An 18290-nucleotide genomic window follows, 5' to 3' on the forward strand; every position below is an offset into this window, starting at 1 on the left:
CTCATTGAATGGACAGCACCAAGGATGAAACCTTATGTAACCTAAGGACTTTGGGTGATAGAGATGTGTCAGGGTAGTCCTTGTAGTACTGTGTCAGTGTAGATGTTTCAGTTGTAACACATGTAGCACTCTGGTGCCTGAAGCTGACAGCGGGGAAGGCCAGCACATGGGTGGGGGTAGGGTATACGGGAACTCTCTGTACTTTCTGTTCAATTTTGCTGTGAGCCAAAACTGCTCTAAAAAATAAAATCTATTTTTAAAAAAGTGGAGGGACCAGAGAATGGCTTGTCCATGGGTGCCCAGGGACTGTGCTCACTGGCTTCTGGCTTGATGTACACGTTGTTTTCCTGCTAGGTTGTCAGTTGCTCAAATTTATTAATTGCTTTCTCCACTTTGTTTCCACAACACCACTAAATAAACGGCATATGCTAAGGGATTAATAAATTCTTGTTTAAATGAAATGAAGGGAAAACACACTTAGTGCTTCGAATAATAAATACGTATTTCCACCCACAGACACAGCATAATGGCTTTAGTGTCAACAGAAAACCTCTTACTGAGGCTGTTTCTGGAGACTCTGGAGCCTGGGACGGCCTCAGGCTTGGAGGAGGGGTTGCCCTGGAAGGTCTGGCGTTGTGGGGAGGGGGGGCAGCTAGAAGAACGGCTAAGTTGAGAAAATTTAACTCTCTCTTTGACTCAAGCCTGGACATGCTCTCTGTGCCCTCGGGGACCAGCCCTTGGTCACCACCTGGAGGATTTACAATACGTTGCCCAGAGCGGGGCTAACTCTGCTGAGCAAAGTACTTGCCCTGCAGCCCTCAGTTTCTTCATGTGTAAAAAGGGATGAGGGTACTGTGGGTTACGGTGGGTGTTACACGAGATCATGTCTATAATCTCTCTGATGCAGCGACAGTGTTAACTGATGGACAATGTTCACTCTTAGTATTACATATTATTAGATATTACATGATGATAATAAAGCACTGGAGATGCCGTTAGGGAGCTCAAATGATGGCAGTGCCTGTGTGAACCCCCCTTCTGCTATCTCACCACGCCTTCTTTCTACTCAGTTTGCTGTTGGCACATATTGAGATGGTGAATTTATCAACCTCCATGACCTCTGTCTTCCTTCCTTCCTTCCTTCCCTCCCTCCCTCCCCCCCCCTTCCTTCCTTCCTTCGTCCATCCCTCCCTTCTTTATTTTCTTTTTTCCTCCCCCACCTCTTCTCTTTCTCTCTCTCTTTCCAGTTATTATTTTTTAAATGAGCTTATTTTGTCCCTTGCTATTCTTGGCCAACCACCTAAGACTCTTTGTGTTGAGATCTTCTTGCCAAAGCCACGTTAAGCTCACCAGGTTGCTAAACTTAGACCAGCCTGTTTCTGTTCTCTCGGAAGATCTGCAATACCATAAATAAGAGAGGTAGCAGGTCAAAAGATTCTTGTTCACAGCTAAGGGGGCTGCTTCACACAGAGCTTCCCAGAAGGAAGACAGAGCCTGACAGGAGGAAGATCTCAGGTCTCAGGCATAATCTATAAGAGAGCAGTTAATACCTCACTCCCTGCCAAGTCAAGGCGACTAGCCAATCTCAAAAGCCATCTTTCAAATTGCTTTTTGGCCAGCCCAGCATAGTGTCCATGTGACAGCTCTACGTTGTGAGAACAAGAGAAAAAAGCAGTTTCCCGGAGGGGTAGGCAGTTTCCTTTTCTTTCTACAAGATAAATACCCTTTAATTCTCTCCAAAGCACCATGTGGGATTTATGTGATGACCTGTGTCCAAAAAGGACTAAAGACCCAAGAAAGACACAAGAGGGGAGAGGGGACACACAGTGGCCTTAAAAATGGGGCGAGTGAGGTTTTGAAAGGTGGAGAATACGGTGGAGAGAGCTCTGGGATTGAACTCTAGTCCTGCCCCCTGCTCATTGGAGGCAAAGTAATTGGCCTCCGTTCTTCCCGTATGAGATGCTAATGATATAAACTGGGGGGAAGTCTGGGGTGACGTCTGTAAAGCATATATCAGGTGGCCTGGTGGAGAGCAGGTGCAGAATGACCCAGCCAGGTGGGTAGAGCCTCCATTCTTCATGTCTAAAGTGTACAGAGACCGCCGTGTTCCTTCTGTAAAGTTCTTTGGCGGAAGTTAAATGAAACCTCCAGCGAAGGGTAAAGACCACATGTGTGTGTCTTCCCTCTCACACCCCTGCCCCCCTGCCCCGGCCCCAGATCTCCATGCTGCAGATTATATTTTCCACAGATGGACACAACTATATCTCCCATCCCACATACTGGTCTAGAACCCGCCACTCCCCTGTCAAGTGGTGGGATCGAATTCCTCTCCCTCTGAATCCGGGGGAGGGGAGGGGCGCTTGGATTGTGCTCGTAGCCTGTGCAGTAGAAGTCTTCCTGTGGGACCACAGAGGCTAGGTCATAAAAGGCAAGGCAACTTCCACCTTATTAGTTGGAATACTTGCTCTTGAAGACTTCAGCTGGCAAGTAAGCAGGTGACTGCATTGGGGCCACCATGCTATGAGGAAGCCCAACCTGGCCCATGTGCAGAGACCATGGAGAGAATTTCCAGAAGCCCCACCCTCTCCCCCCAACCCCACATCACTGACTGATGGCAACCTCAAGAGAGACCGGAGCCAAAAATCACACATCTGAGCCCTTCCTGAGCTCTCGATCCATGTTGATGGAATGTAGATGATAACACAAAACAAAACCCAACTGGGGAACATCCCCAGCGGTCCAGCGGTTAAGGCTGTGTGCTTCCACTGCAGGGGGTGCGGGTTCGATCCCTGGTCAGGGAGCTAAGATCCCACATGCCATGCAGTGCAGCCAAAACAAAACAAAACAAAAAAACAACCCCAAAACAACCATGATTGGAAGAGAATCATGGCCTCCGTTACACTCTCCTAGAGCAACGTAACATAGGGTTCAAGGATCAGACCTGGGAACTGGGGAGAGCCAGGGTTTAAATTGACCCTACTACTTCAGCTTGTGACCCTTAACAAGTGCACATGTCTAAAAAGGTGATAAAAATAATGCCTAGGGACTTCCCTGGTGGTCCAGTGGTAAAGAATCCGCCTTCCAATGCAGGGTCGATCCCTGGTTGGGGAACTAAGATCCCACGTGCCGCGGGGCAGCTAAGCCCATGCGCCACAACTGCTGAGCCCGTGCGCCTCAACTGAAGAGACAAAACCCGCACGCCGCAATGCAGAGCCCGTGCACTGCAACAAAAGATCCTGCATGCCATGGCTAAGACCCGATGCAGGCATAAAAATAAAATAATAATAATAATAATGCCTAGGTCATAGGATTATTGTCAGGGCAAATGAGGTGGTCCATGTTAAGTTCTTAGTATTGTGACGGGCACAGAGCAGACACACATCTTAGATATTGTTTGTCATCACCGTCATCACTACCACTAACTCTTCTAATCATTACGATGAGTTTTGTTTCTAAGGCCTTAGAGCTGGCGAGAATATACCCCCTTTTCCTTTAATCACACTTTCTTCTATTTAGACATGTGCCCTTCAACCCATAATCTGTACAATTGCGTTTCTCAGCCTTCACGCTAATGTCGCAATCATGAGGAATTGTTTTAAAAAATCCAATCAGTCTTAACTCCTTCATCCTGCTCACCCGGAATCAGCCATCACTTTGCCCTCAATGTTTTTGACTGTCTTAGTCATCATTACCTAGGAAACGCAAATATTCTGGAGCAGGAAGTCTGTTTTGACTAAGGATGCAGACCCATCTATCTACGTCTGTTGGACCACTCAACTCAGCATTTCCTTCCGTGATGTGAAAGGGCTCATCCAGTACCTACACTGAGCCAACAGAGGAGAAAATTAAGGCTCAGAAAGATTGGAAACAGCATTAAAGTTTCATTGTTCATTCACTAACTCCTTTGTATATTCATTTGATCATTCAACAAATAGCTATTAACAGCTTTCTCTCTGCCAGGCTCTGGACATACAAACATGAACAGTCTCATTACTTTTTTTTTTTTGCGGTATGCGGGCCTCTCACTGCTGTGGCCTCTCCCGTTGCGGAGCACACGCTCCGGACGCGCAGGCTCAGCGGCCATGGCTCACGGGCCCAGCTGCTCCACGGCATGTGGGATCCTCCCGGACCGGGGCACGAACCCATGTCCCCTGCATCGGCAGGCGGACCCTCAACCACTGCACCACCAGGGAAGCCCCAGTCTCACTACTTTTGATTTTGATTTTCCCCCAAGTCATTAATTCAATACATCACTCATTCAAAAATAAACATTCTGTTTTTCCATGTGTTTTTTTCCATAGTCTCTACTGTTATGAAGCTTATAGTTTTGCTCAAGGGCAGATAATTAAACATACAACAATGGTAAAGAGCTATTGAAGGGGAAACAGAGAGTTGTGCTTAGTAATAGGACTTAGTCTGGAGGAATGGTGAAAGAGGGCTTCCTGGAGGAAGTGGCTTTTTATGGGGACTGAAAGAGAAGTGGGAGTTAGCCAGATGGAAGGTGGGCAGAAAGGGAGAGTGATGTAGGCAGGGTCAACTGCTTGTGTGAAGGTCCTGAAACCAGAGCAAGTGTGGGAATAACTGAGGAACTAGAAAAAAAATCTCAACCCAAAGGTCACCAGGAAGTCTTCAATATCCCTTTGATCTCCACTCCCAGAATTTGCCTTTGTCCTTTCTACTTTTTCTGGCTTACAAAGAGCATGTTTAATAAATGCTCATGGAACTGCTGTTTGCCTTGTAATAATCTGATGGCACTATTATTATTTTTTTTTTTTTGCGGTACGCAGGTCTCCCCCTGTTGTGGCCTCTCCTGTTGCAGAGCACAGGCTCCGGACGCACAGGCTCAGCGGCCGTGGCTCACGGACCCAGCCTCTCCGCGGCATGTGGGATCTTCCTGGACCGGGGCACGAACCCGTGTCCCCTGCATCGGCAGGCGGACTCTCAACCACTGCGCCACCAGGGAAGCCCCTGATGGCACTATTATTTTAAGGGGACAGATATGGTTTGTTGAAGCACACAGCTACACACACACATACAAACCCCCAACACTTTTAATAAATTCAAAATAAGGGAGTTATTTTCAGTTTATGTTTTTTTAAAAAGTTTATGTTTATAGACGTTGTTTAATTAATTTTATTTCCAATTTATTTTTTAATTAAAAAATTAACTATAGATATGTCATTGTGAATGGTGAGGTGATTTTTCTTAATTAACTCCATTGCTGTTTAATCCTCTTCAATATGTTTTCCATTCCCAGGCAGCTGGCTTTTGTCATCAAGCAAATAGAGAGGTAAAACTGTAACTGGGCAGATTGAACTAGACGCTTAGAATTGAGCGTACCTAAGAGCCCAGAAGTTGGAATCAGCCTCTCTCCCTGTACGCACTACACTGGGATTTCTGCTATCACTACCTTAATGCCCAGACACACTGTGATTTCTGCTTTTCTTTCTGTGGCTGCTGTCTGGTAATAAAAGAAGAGCTGTCCGTTTTGTCATCTGTAGAACAGAGGGTAATGTCTCTTAATTAAAGAAAGGAAGTGGTGCAATGTAGTGAGAACATTGCAATTGTTTCCAATTAATTCCACATGCAGTTTGGCAAAGCTGCTAATCCATAAAATGACCTAGGATCTAAATACGGAGAACAATAATCTTTTATCAGTCAGTTTTCTATCTTCCCAGCAAAAGCAAGAAAAGTCCAAGGCCAGATGCATAGGAGGTCTACAGATTTACAGTATCATAAGTTCCCGACTATAATCTTAAATAGAAAAGAAATTTACATGTGCCATTCAGAGCTTATGAATTCCCACATGTTCTACAACCTCTATAATTCATCATGTATTGACAGGTGTCACTTCAACCACCAGTGGAGCAGTTATTGACTGTTTACATCATTTGTCACCAAAGCAAAGGCATCTTCATGGTCATGGAAGAGCAGGAAAGACCTTTTCATTCCATCAGACATTGCATTTCTAAATCCTTCAAGGATAGAGAATGAGTGTGTCATGCACATCCATGAACCCCTAAAAAGTACCTCATGGAACATCTTACTCCAGCCCCATAATACCTTTTTAAAAAATTAGGGTAAAATACACATAACGTAAAATTCACCCTTTTAAGGAGTATAATTCAGCGCCATTTAGTACATTCACAATGTTGTGCAACCAGCACCACTTTCTCGTTCAGTAATATTTTAATCAACCAAAAAGGAGACCGTGTAGCCAAGAAGCACTCACTCCCCATTTTCACAATACTACGTCCCTGACTCACGTTGCAATGGCTCACCCGTCTCAACATTATTCACAGCTCTGCAGCTCCCTGGAATCCCAGGGTTACACTTAAAGGATTTTTAGCTCCCACCTGCTTTAGATGAGATTCAAGCAGAGAGGCGGGAAGCGGTGAGAGGGCAGGAGTGGCGTCCAGCTGCAAGCTCCCCAAGGGTCCTGAGCTGGGTGCCAAGACTGCTTATCTCTTCTTTCCTTTCAGTCAGCCCTCCCGCACCAGGGTTTTCTACAGGCTTCTGTTCACAGTTATACTGTGCAAGGAAGACGCTTCCTTTACTCTACAGGGGAGATTTATGCCATAACAAATGGTTATTAAGAGCACCGCATGCAATGGGCCAAGTGATGGACACCATATAGGAGGCTGGTTAACCATCACTTCCTTGTCACAAATCTGCTGCCACTCTGGGGATACTCCTTAAAGGGATGTTTACTGCTGGTCTGGTTTAGCGTTTCACCAACTGAAGGTTTACCAAATGTACCGGGGGCCCAAGGATTTTCCGTAGGTGGACTGGCATGGGTGAGTGACCTTGGCCGTAACCCTCGCCAGTAGCAAATGATGGCTCACATGGAAATGGTACCATAGGGACCCCAGGAAGCATAACATCCAAGTGAAAACTATATGCTTGTTATGCGAGCACCTCTGAAAAACCAAATCCCCAACGAGCCTCTCCTTTAAGCCATACTGAAATTCCCAAGGCCCATCTATATAAATATCCTGAAGCCACCACTGTCTTGGGTGAAGGTAGTAAGAGTCATTTCGGTCTGCCCTTATTTTTCTGTCCCAGCACCTGCAATGATAGGACAGCAAGTGTCTCTGTCCAAATGATACGTATTGGGGCAAGTGTGTTCAAACATTGGAATTCATCTATTCGTAAGAGGCTGAGAAACGTAGATGGCATAAACGAGCATAACACTTAAGAGTTTCATTAAACACGGCTATCATCGTAAACATTTCCAACCTGTTTGCTTTTTACATGGCAAAGCGAGGACGAGCTGTATGCAGGACATGACACAGGGAGGCTGGGAGTGGGCATTTCAGTCCCTTCTGGCAGCACATGGTCCCCAAAGCTCTGTGAGAACTCATCTCTTCTTGCATTCAAGGTTTGAAGTGTATTGAAATTCTAAAGTGTTTGAATTCTAAACTGAATTCCGGCCAGCCATCTATAAAGCAATTTTATCTCCACTGAATATTTCACCATCCTAAATAGAAACTCTTCCAGCCTATTACTCTGTTATTTAAATTGTTACTAAAGAAAAGTCATTCCAAAACAAATATATTGAGGCTTCCATGAGTTAGAACGCAAACCTCTCACAACTGCACTCTGTATGAGAAATTCATCTTTTAACACTGAAAGATGAAAGGCAATTTTAAGAAGCCTGAACAATTCCATCCTACACTGTGAGTTATTTAATTGCGGTAGGAATACATGTACCAAGAAACATTCCTTAATTCGTCTAAACCTAAAACAGCATTTGTTAAAAGTGAGACTTGAGCTGACGCAACAGGGTGTGCTCTAGCCATGTGGGGCAGAGACCGCGATGCTTTTCAGGTTTTATTTTTGAAGTTTGGGTGACTACAACTTAAACCAATAGCAGAGGGGAAAGGAATCATTTATCTGTCTCACTTATTACACCTCTGCTGCAAAATGTTTCCTTTTTTGTAGCATTTACCTAGCTAGCGAGGTGTTACTCTGTGTCCTGAGGACTGAAGCGTCTGCGGTTTGATCACAAATTGTATAGTAAACAAACTGAGACAGATGATTGCCACCCTAATTCATGATAAAATGGGAAAAGAAACGGCACTCATTTAATTCAGCACCCTTGCTTGATATAAAACTTGAGCAACCAACAAGCAGCAGTTTGGTGTAGAAGAAAAAGTTTTGGACACAATGTCAGGACACCTGGATTTGAGGTCCCCCTGCCACCTCGGGCACGCCCCTCACTCCCTGGGCCTTGCTTCTCTTCGGTGCTTTCTTAGGTTGCACGCATTTCTGAGATGCTAGGACCCTGTGATCAGGAGGGTACAGCAATACACAGCAGTGGGGTGGCATGAAGATTGGCCTTGGCTAATCTACTGCTTTCCTCTAATTAGTACCTGCCATGAGTAAGCCTTAGACTTGGATGGGGTTTTAGAGATGAGGAAATAGTTCTGGAGAGGACAAGTGTCTTGTCGACAGTCACACGGTTAGTCAATGTGGGAGAGAGTGCAAACCAGGGATTTCTGTGCTAGGTCATCTAGGGCCATCTCTCCTCAGATTACAGAGAAACCAGGCGCCATCTGAATGGAAGGCTTCACACCTGCACTTTTCAGTGGCTACTCACTAACCTCGGACTAGCAAAAGATCACAGCTTTTGGGATCGAGAATTCTCGGTTCTGGTTCATCGTGATTTTGCCACACGATGCAGCCTCTATGTGTCCTATTTTAACCTTTTTTTAAGAGAAGCTGTATTATGCAGTGATCAACAGTGTGGGTCTAACACAAAGATTTGTATGTGAATGTTCATAGCAGTTTAATTTGTAATAGCCCCCAAATGGCTATTAATCCAGCCCAATGTCCACTAACAGGTGAATGGAGAGACGAATTGGGGTATATCCAATACAACGGAACACGACTCAGCAATAGAAGTGAACTGTCGATACCTGGGATGTGGATGAATCCCAAGCTAATTATGCTGAGAGAAAGAAGCCAGATGAAAAAAGAGTTCATACTATATGATTCCATTTGTATAAGACTGTGGGAAATGCAAGCTCATTTATGACCAGAAAGCAGGCCAGTGGTTGCTTAGAAACGGGAGTGTGAAAAGGGATGGATTGGGGAAGAGGTGGTGAAAAGGACGCGTGAGGAAACTTTTGGGAGTGAGGCAGATTCATTATCTTGATGATATGATGGTTTCATGAGTATATACATATGCTAAAACTTCTCAGATTCTACACTTCAAATACGTGCAGTTTATTGCAGAGCAATTATACCTCAATACAGCTGTTCCAAAAAACAACCCTCCCCCAAACCTCAAGGGGCCTGGAGTTGAAACCCAGCCTCACGATCCCCTAGCTATGTAACCCTTGGTGAGTTACTAACCTCGTCTCCAGGAGGACGATACTCATTTCTATCTCACAGGGTTGCTGTGAGGATTAAATGAGTTAATCCTTGTAAGGTTCTTAATACAAACTAGCTCTTATTATTATTTTCCCAGAACCACAGAGAAAGGATTCTGTTTTATCTTTTGCATCTCATTCCCATAAGATTTGAATTCATTAGTCTATTTAAGCCATATTAAAGTAAGGCTCATTCACGCAGGTTTTTCAGATCTCTACTCAGCAACCCTTTTGGGAGCTTTTTCCTGACCACACTCTAAAACAGCACCCCTTCCCCAGTCACTCGTGAGACACTTTCTGATTTATTTTCCTCCCTGACACTTATCGCCGTCTGACGCTACTTTATACATCTCCTTATTTGTTTACTCTGTCTCCCTTCACTGGAACATAAGCTCCCTGAGACTAGGGAACTTGGTCTGTTGGGTTCACTGACATAAAAGTCACTCAAGAAGTGTGTGTTGAGCGTTGAATAAATGAATGACTGCATTATCTCCAAGAACCTTCCTTGGTGGTGGTGGCAGTATGGTGGTAGCTGGCCGTCACCATGGCACTGTGCATACTGGTAGCGTGTATATGTCCATGGTCCCCTGCGATCGCTGCAGCTGGCCTAACCCCATAGATAGCTGGGCAAAAAGAAGACCGGAAATTGGTCAGATCAGTGAGTCCTAATCTCACTTCATTCCTGGCTCTGCAGGAGTTAGAGATTTCTCACTTCATTCAGCTCTGCATAGGCTGAATAATGTATTTGAAAAAATAAGATCAGGGCCTGGGACTGTTACTAAAATGATGAAGAATAGAAATCTAAAGTTTTAGAAAGTTGTGAACACGTAGGCTTTGGTGGAATCCATCCCTAGACTCTTTCTTTTGATAGTCAATACGAAGGGAAATTGGATTAAAAATTGGGTCCAGGGTACAAAGTTACCCTTGCCCTCCAGGGGCCCTGTAAAGTGAAACCAATTGGTTTTGGCTTGGGTAACTCAAGACCTGCCCAGACTGTCTTTTTTCCTTCTTTTGAATTCTATGAATGCAGGTTACATGTCTAAGCCTCAAAGAAGTTAATTGTTGACTTGCTTCCATGTGCCTGTCCTGTCCTCCTGCCATGTCCTGTAGATGCTATTTCTGCAAGTTTGAAGCTTTAGGAGAAATGTGGACATGGCATTAAGGTCAGTTCAGTGTTATATCTTCTAAAAAGATGCATCTAAACAACACTCTGTGGAAGGTACGCTTGGACCTGCAATTGTATTGCAATCAATCTTTGTGTGAGTCCGTTTATTTGATATCTTTGTATGTGCAGATCACAGAATTTATTCTGCCTTGAACTCTCTCCTTAGGAATCTCCAAACAATGCCTTATAAATAAGTAGCACATGTTGCAATGTATACAAAAGACTTCCTGAATTAGCATTTGTCATCTTTTATGTTTTAATTATCTCATTTGATCTCTTTATTGTTGCAATTACATTCTAATTTTGCAATTAGAATGCAATTAGAATTTGAGTGCCCTGGGCTAGATGAATCAATTAATATTACAATTACTATGATAGCAATAGAAATATAAGTAGATAGGTGGTTACAGTAGCTCCAGATCTATTACTTTAATTCTGAATAGGAGTCTGGCTGTGGAAAATTCTTTCAGACTAGTTTGAAGTTAAAAAAAAAAAAACGAGATTCTTCCTCAAATCCTAAAGGCACATAACGGGTTTGGATTTGTTTTTTTCGGTTTTGTTTTGTTTTGGTGCTAAGTCAATACTTTTTTTTTTTTTTTTTTTTGATGCAAGCATGCATAGCTCTTTAAGGAACAACACGACTCTCTTTATCTTCTTTTCTACAACCCTTAGTCTGAAATCTCACAGCAGAGGCCTTGATCAATGGCTCTCAATGAACAGGGAGTTTGAGCCGGTTGTCAGGGCATTAGGGTTCAGGCAAAATAAGGAGACATATCTCAGCCATGGGGTGACCTCCCTGTTCAGGGCACAAGTCTAAGAGATCTTCCAGAAGCCCACTGCCTCTCACACAAGACACACAGGCTGGCAGCCACCATGAGGGCAGGGCCCAACACAGAACTGAGTTCGTTCTTGCAGCTTTGAAGGAACCCTATGGTTAGATGGAAATAAAATGAGGAAGACAGGGTCCTAAGGTCTTTTTCAGTCCCAAGAAAGATATTCATCCTCCAGATTACTTCTCCCCTATCAGACTACCCCCAAACCAAAACACACACACATACAGAGTTACCAACATCTACATATTCACATGCAAACACATGCATGCCATAAATAATAAATCAATATCTGAGACGCTCTTTTCCCTTTATCTGAACTTCTATGTTGTAACATCAATATGTAGGATATTGTGCTTTTCGTTATTTGTTCTCTAAACCATGGGTGCATTTTGCTCACACGTTGGTTTGAAGCCATCCGTAACATTTATTGAGTCTTTGCTATGGTCCACACAGTGACTATTATCTCATTTAATCCTTGTAGCGACCCTGTGAGGAGGATGCCACAGATAGGGAAACTGAGGCACAAGAGGGGTACATAACCTGGTGAGGTAGAGACAGGGTTTTGTACATCTTGAGTGTCCCTCAAAGAGCAGTACAAACACATACAAGGTGGCTAGCAGAAAACTATTAGCGTTTAACCTATCTGGTGAGTAAATGCATGCTTTGTCAGGGTCCTTGGGAGTTGATGCAAATCTGAAATGATCCTCAAAACCATGGCTCATCAGAGCCATGGAGTAAGTCTTATGGACTGTCACGGGTTGAATTGTGCCCCCCCCCAAAATATATGAAATTCTAAGCCCCAGAACCTGTGAATGTGACCTTATTTGAAAACAAGGTCTTTGCAGATATAATCGAGTTAAGATGAGGTCATTAGGGTGGGTCCTAATCCAATGTGACTGGTGTCCTAATGGGAAGAGAAGAAAGCCAAAGACAGACGTGTACATAGGAAAGATAATGTGAGACCCACAGGGGAGAAGGCCATGTGACAATGGAGTCAGGGGTTGGAGTAATGCCTTTACAAACCAAGGAACACCAAGGGTTGCAGTCTGCCACCAGAAGCTAGAAGAGGCAAGAAAAGTTCCTTCTGTAAATTCTTCAGACAGAGAACGTGGCCTTGCTGACACCTTGATTTTGAACTTCAAGCCTCCAGAACTGTGAGAGAATCAACTTCTGTTGTTTTAAGCCACCTAGTGTGTGGTACACTGTTGCAGCAGCCCTGGGAAACCAGTATACACACCAACCCGTATTTTCCCTTTTTATACAAGATCAAAGAATAAATGTCCTCTCTGACTTCTACAGGTTCCTTAAACAAGGCTCATGCTGAGTAAAGAATTGCCCAGCTGCAGCTGGGACCCCAGTAGGTGTGGGCTAATGTAGTTTATGTAGGAGCTCTCTTGAGGAGTCCATGGTTTCTAGGAAATGCAACTCTAGTTGAAGGGTCCACTCAAGGTTTGGCTCTGCTGGTCCTGAAACTGAGCAGGATCCTGTGGGGTTCCTGGGCACAAAAGCAGTTCTGTGTCCCCCATTTCTTGGAAATTACAGGAAATAGGCTTCATTCAGCCTCCATGACCTTCCCTGAGTTCCAGTGAGCAAGTTCAAACAGTTGCTAATTAGGGAAGGGAGGGGATGCAGAGACAATGGAGGAACAGTCAAGAAACAATAAAGCAGCCTCCGGGCAGGGTCCTGCTTCCCCCTCAAGGGATACACAAAACAATATCTTTGCAATGTTTTGCAGATACTGAAACCCCACCAGGTGGGAGAAGTTAACTGTCTGCTGCCCACAAGCATGTAGATCCCAGACCAGTTGGAACCAGAAGGTTGATGATGTTGACACCCAATTACCTCATCACCAACCAATCAGAAGAATGTCCACGAGCTGATCACGACCTCTTTGAACACCATTGCTATAAAACTTCTCACTACCCCTTCCAGATGGGGACACACAGTTTTGAGGGCATTAGCCCCCTGTGGTCACCTTTGCCTGGCAAAGCAACAAAGCTATTCTTTTCTACTTCACCCCAAACTCTGTCTCCGAGATTTAATTCGCTGTCAGGGTACAGGGGCCGGATTCAGCTTCAGTCCCACTCTTGCTTCATCCATATTCCCCAAAAGGGAAAAGTCTGGACCTTTTGGGAATATGAAGACATTAAGATGTGACTCAAGATCAGAAGGAGAAAAACTGTCCTGAGGTGTAGTCAGGTATCTAATATCCTGGCATGAACCTCATTTGTTGGCTCTTTCTGATTTGGTGCTGGAGTTCCAGACTCTGTCCTGTGTTGGCCCATCAAGAATCTTCACAGATCTTTAACAAAAACAGTCCTTTTGGGGGATATATTGTTTTTATTCTGAGATTATGCTTTTCTATTTTTAAAATGTTAACATGTCCTTTGTTTTGTGAAATGAAGGTGATTGTAAATAGTAAGTTTTTTTTTTCTTTTAATAGCCTTCCTGGACAAAATAAACAAAGTTGGTATTCCTATGCCAATCCCTGATTGTTTATTGAAATTTTATAATCTGTTCCCTGGAAGTTCAAAGTCTGACCTTCTCAGTTAGGCTGTTTGTAGCCCAGAGCTGTATCGGCTACCTTCTTCCTGATCTACTGTTTAGCAGGGAAATATAATGGAAGAGAGATGACAGAAAAAAGAACTGAGAAAACTGAGGGGTTTCTTTACATATAATTTACATACAGAGAAATGCACACATTTTAAGAGTCATTTTGTTGAGTTTTGACAAGTGCAGAACCCATGTAGGAAAGCTTGAGTTTTAATTCCAGCTCTACTCCTATTCACCTATAGGACATTGAACATGTTATGTAAAGTTTGCTCATCTGAAAACAAAGAGGATGGACTAGCAGGTCTCTAGGGATAATTCTCATCCCAACAAGCAGATGTTGAGGGCCACCTGACTCTGATTTTCTTTGGGAAGTCCTCTTTGAAGATGAAGAATCAACTCCACGTTTATTTTTTCTACAAGTACATGGTGAACACATGCTAATAGCATGGCCCTCTTCTAGAGCTGGGGACATAGCAGGGAATTGACCATGAAGTAGTTTGAAAAGAAAAAAGTACTTTGATTCAGTTGATACTGTTGGTGCTCATCTCAATGAAGATAACAGAAAGAATCAGCTTGGAGACGTCCATTCGTGTCATGGATTCTAACAGATCTATTTGCTACCTTTGTCTCCTTCTCTTTTCTCCTAGTTTTCATGGCATTTAGATTCTCAGATTATGATCTGACCATCATTTTTTGAAGTATCCCTTTAGAACAACTAGTTTTATTAAGTGAAATGTCTTTTCCCATGAACATTTTAATTCATATAATCATTCTCGAGTATGCAGATATTTGTGGGACATTTACAGCTTATAACTTACGATTGAATTTCCAACCGTAAGAAAAATATGAAGTCAATACTTCATTAAGATTTGGAATGAATGCTAGACATACAGATAGACACGTAAGATCAAGGGTAATGACTTGTGAATTTCAGCCCCCCCGCCCCGCCATTTCCAAACTCTGTAAGCCCAGGCAAGCAGTTGAACCTTACTGAACCTCAGTTTCTTTATGTGTAAAATGGGATAAAATAACAGTGCCCATTTCTTAGGGTTATTATGAGGATTAATGAGATAATGCTGATGAAGGATTAAGGTACTGTCTTAGCCCATTTGGGCTACTATAACGAAATACCACAGCCTGGGTGGTTTATAGAGAACAGAAATTTATTTATCACAGTTCTGGAGGTTGGAAGTCCAAGATCAGGGTACCAGCATGGTCAGGTGAGGGCCCTCTTCCAGGTCACAGACTTCCCATTGTATCTACACAAGGTGGAAGATGCTAGGGATCTCTGTGGGGTCTCTTTTCTAAAGCACTAATCTCATTCATGAGGATTTCGCTTTAATGATTCCCAAAGGCCCCATCTTCTAATACCATCATCTTTGAGGAGTTAGGATTTCAACATATGAATTTTGGCAGGGGAGGTAGAACACAAACATTCAGACCCTAGAGGAACCGTCAGGATCATTGAAAGAAGTTTATTATTTGAGGAATTGGAATTGTTTAGCTTAGAAGAGAGAAGAATAAACAATGATTTCACAAATGTCTTTGAGTATACAAATGATAACTAGAATGACAAAAGATTTGGAGATCTCTTGAAAAGATTAAAGAATACATGGGCTTACATTATAATGAGAAGCGGTTTGGTTATAAAGAAAACAAAAGAAAGAAAGAAAGAAAAGATGTATGGCCTAAATACTGATTACACTGGAACTAGCTAACAAGGAGAACTTATGATTCCCATCCTTGGGGATATCCAGGAATACTGCTGGTCACTATTGCTATTTGGATGGTCTGCATATTTACTATAGAGACAGGCAGATGAATAAGAGAGCTTTTTGAAATTCCATACTAAACTAGGATTCCAGAACAGGATCTGTGACTCTCTTCCTGTGAGATCCAGGCCAAGCCAAGCTACATCCTGGGCTACACTGTTGTTCTCAGAAGACATCATGTGGTAATGGCTCAGTAACAGGCAGGAGAATACAGGTAATCAAAGGAAAGCAGTTATCTAGAGTTGTGGTCCTCAGACTTGAATATACATCAGAATTACCTGGAAGGCTAATTTAACACAGATTTCTGGGCCCCACCCCCAGAATGTGTGATTCAATAGTTCTGGGGTGTGGGACCTGGGATTTGCTTTTCTAAAAGTTTCCAGAGGATGCTGATATTGTGGTCTGGAGACCATACTCTGAGAACCACTGATCTGTAGAGAAAGGGATGCTGAGAGGGGAAGAGTCCTACTGTCTGAGTGATGTCTGAATGCCAGAGTGGTGGCCTTGGTCCCAGCTGACTGAATCTCCCAGTGATGAGATGCTGAGATCACCAACGAAATGAGTGATAAACCCTTTCCTCTCTGTCCTCAGCACACCCCTGCCAACCTCTGCTGGTCTGCACCTTGCAGGAAGTATACAAGGGCAAGCCAGAGTGCACACTCCTAGGCCTTTGTGCTTATGTGAATCCGTTTGTGCGGGATTCTGCTTTGTGAATATCACCTCTATTTAGCTGGAGTCTCTGGATGCTGACATGAACATTTTCATTTCATTCATCCCTTAACTCATTCACCCATCAAGCCAGGCTTTAAATACGTACTCAGTGTTTATGAGTACATAAACTATGTACTATGGTGTGTGCTTACTTAGATGCTATTTCCAGTCTTCTCCTGGATTTATTTTGGGTCCCTGGGCATTGATATTAACTTGCCATGGTAGAGACTGCTGACCCCTGTCTTTTAGTAAGAGAACCCCCTCAATTTAGTAGGACATATAGCAATTGTGCTCAAATTGTGGGTAAGTTTGCCAACCCTCCATGCAGCTAGGTTTGACCATGAGACTAAATTCAGGCTAAAAGGGGATGAATCAAAGTAATGTGTATGGCTTTGGGGTTATCTACTTTAAAGAGAAACGTGCTTCTCCAAACTTCCTCTCTCCTGTCCCACTGTCTGAGAAGTGAGAGTGGCTGGAACAATCCTGGAAGCCACATGTTGAAGATGGCAGAGCCGCTCCACCAGCCCTGGACCACTCCTTCCTAGGCTGTTACGTTAGAGGAAAACAAATTTCTATCTTGCTTAAGCCACTGTATTTTGGGGCCTCTTTGTTATAGCAGCTTAGCCTCTACCTTAACTAATACAATTGCCTACATTGCTGTCTTTTGCATTCGTTTGGACTCAAGATTCAGCTCAAACTTTTCTTTTTCTTTTTTTAAATTGAGGTATAATTGTTTTACAATGTTGTGTTAGTCACCTCAAACTTTTAGAATCATGGTACTGATACATTCTTTCTTATGCCTAGAACTGGCCTTGAATTGGTATTTGTTTCTACCCCTTCCAATCAGAGTCCCAGATTGAGTCCCCCGTGCCCTCCTCTGTAGTGACTTATAACCTAGAGTACTTGTCCAAGGGACAAATAAATATTGAAGGACAGATGTGGCTGGTAATCCTGATATACAAAAGCTGTTATAACAATCCAAGCAAAGACAGTGATTACCAAATACCTGAGTAATCGTTTGAGAACCGATCATCAGCTCTCTGACAGTTCTCTTTCTTTTGTATCATCCTCAAAGAAGTCCTCCAGACACACAAAAAAGCTCTGTTTGAAGGGAGTGTTTGGAGGTTTCATCAATAGATAGAAAGTCTTTTGCTTGCAGCATTTTAGAGATAAAATATTTTATTTAAAAGAAAGTAGTGCACAAATATTTAAAGGGCAGCCATAGCCACGCTGGTGACTCAAAAGATATTGTCATTTGCATCAACATTTTAACACAATGATTACTCAGTCAAGGAGCGCCATGGAGGCATTTACAGAAAATTAAAATGATCACTTCCGACAAGCTTGAATGAAGGAGCAATCTCAGTAGAGGCTGATCAGTTAGAAACTATTCAAGAATATCATCTGGGGATCCTGGATGTGTTTTTCTAAACTAAGGTAATATATGAAGAAGTTGAAGGCTCTGGCTGTGAATAAACAGTCCTCAAAAGAGGTGAGCCTGGCGCTGCTTATGTGGTGTGACGGAAGAACCGTGAGTCATTGGTTCTTCCGATTTGTCTGTGTCACACCTGAGAGTCACTGTGTTGCCTCAATCTTCCTTGGATGGAACCACTGCCCTCTACACTCTTCCAATAAAGGGACAATGCATCATTGGCAGATAATATTTTAGGGTCCATACATCCTCTGTCTGGGAAATTTTACCACCCTCACTACCAATAAATGCACGTCGAGTGTTATTGTGGATAGTTTGAAGGACTGGGGGATCAGCAGAGCCTAGATGGCGTTTCAGGTGTGTGTGACTTGCTAGGTGAATGCTCTCGGGAGAGAGGGTGCGTAGGGGCAGATTAGGGGCTAAAGGCAAGGATATGACCTCGGAAGG

The 18290-nt window shown here is 43.4% G+C and overlaps 1 protein-coding gene and 1 long non-coding RNA gene across 13 annotated transcripts in view; one reads left to right on the forward strand and one right to left on the reverse strand.

Moving 5' to 3' along the window:
* The window catches only part of LOC125965553 (uncharacterized), a 943317-nt gene that overhangs the window by 332151 nt on the left and 592876 nt on the right, over positions 1–18290 (forward strand). The window lies entirely within an intron of this gene.
* The window catches only part of PHACTR1 (phosphatase and actin regulator 1), a 548258-nt gene that overhangs the window by 313213 nt on the left and 216755 nt on the right, over positions 1–18290 (reverse strand). The window lies entirely within an intron of this gene.

This window comes from Orcinus orca, chromosome 10, assembly GCF_937001465.1.
Source record: "Orcinus orca chromosome 10, mOrcOrc1.1, whole genome shotgun sequence".
NCBI classification, from domain to species: Eukaryota; Metazoa; Chordata; class Mammalia; order Artiodactyla; family Delphinidae; genus Orcinus; species Orcinus orca.